General features: G+C 38.8%; 1 pseudogene; it reads left to right on the plus strand.

Annotated features, from left to right (window-relative positions):
* The first annotated feature begins 410 nt into the window (after positions 1 to 410).
* LOC148758778 (large ribosomal subunit protein eL31 pseudogene) lies at positions 411 to 793 on the plus strand (annotated as a pseudogene).
* The last annotated feature ends 659 nt before the right edge of the window (positions 794 to 1,452 follow it).

Genomic DNA, 1,452 nt, shown 5'->3' on the forward strand with positions numbered 1-1,452 from the left:
ACTCTGTATGATACTGTGATGGTGGATACATGTCATTATACATTTGGCTAAACCTGTGGAATGTGAACCCTAATCTAAACTATGGACTTTAGGTGATTAGGATGTGTCAGTGTTTCATCAATTGTAACAAACATACCAGTGTAGCGCAGGATATGATAGGAAGGGATTGTGTGTGTGTGGGAACGGGGTATATGGTAACGCTCAGATTTTCTGCTCAATTTTGCTGTGAATCTAAAACTGCTCTGAAAAATAAAGTTAATTTAAATATATATATATATTATAATATATATATATATATATATATATATATATATATCCCCATCTTTTAAGTTCAGCATATAGTAACTTAAAGATATGAATTTTCTTTTTGAAAAAGAATTCATGGTTCTTTCCAACTTGGGCCCAGCAGAATGGCTCCTTCAAAGAAGGGTGGAGAGAAGAAGAAGGGCCGTTCTGCCATCAACTAGCTAGTGACCAGAGATACACTATCAATGTTCATAAGGATATCCTTGGAGTGGGTTGCAAGCATGCCCCTGAGGCACTCAAAGAGATCTGGAAACTTGCCATGAAGGATATGGGAACTCCCAACGTGCGCGTTGACACCAGACTCAACAAAGCTGTCTGGTTCAAAGGAATGAGCAACGTTTCATACTGTATCGGGTGCGGAGGTCCAGAAAACAGAATGAGGATGCAGATTCACCAAAGAAGCTCTACACGTTAGTTACCTATGTACCTGTCACCACTTTCAAAAATTTCTAGTGAGTGTGGGTGAGAACTAACTTTTGATTGTTGAATAAAGTTTGTGAAACTGCAACAACAACAACAAAATCCATGAAGCTATGGGTTTTGACATATATAACATATGGTCTATGCATAATATAGCAACTATTAAGAAACTGAAATGAAATGCTTAAAAAAGTGCCCTTTCAGTCATAACTTCTACTTCTTCTGAACTTTTATGACAATCTTTTCTTTGACCAATCTTTTCATCGTGTCTTGCATTGTTGCTATATCTCTGTGTAATGTTCTGTTTCCCAGTGTAGATTATAAGCAACTCTTACAGTGTAGATTGTAAGGCAGAACTGTGACTTTGATCCCTGTGTTTTCCCTACAGCCCTGGGGAGAGGGCATTTCCAGCAGAAGGAACAGGGTAAGCAAAGGCACAGGGTATGAGGCAGAGGTCAGAGAGAGACCAGGAAGCCACATAGGTGACAGGTGACTGGTGATGAAGCTGGAAAATTGGATTTGGTTTACACCAAGAAATCTGGATTTTATTCTGTAGGCAATGAGGATTGGTTTTTGTAAAACCAGGTCAGGGACATAATTAGAACTATGTTAAAGTTAAGATTGCTCTGGCAGCAGATTGTAAAATGGGTTGATGAGGGGGAGGAGAGGAGTCTGATAAAAGACAAAAACAACAGCTTTCATTTATTGAGAGCTTACTATGTGCCA

The sequence above is a fragment of the Rhinolophus sinicus genome, chromosome 2, assembly GCF_057876585.1.
Source record: "Rhinolophus sinicus isolate RSI-liver-muscle chromosome 2, RSI-T2T, whole genome shotgun sequence".
Lineage (NCBI taxonomy): Eukaryota > Metazoa > Chordata > Mammalia > Chiroptera > Rhinolophidae > Rhinolophus > Rhinolophus sinicus.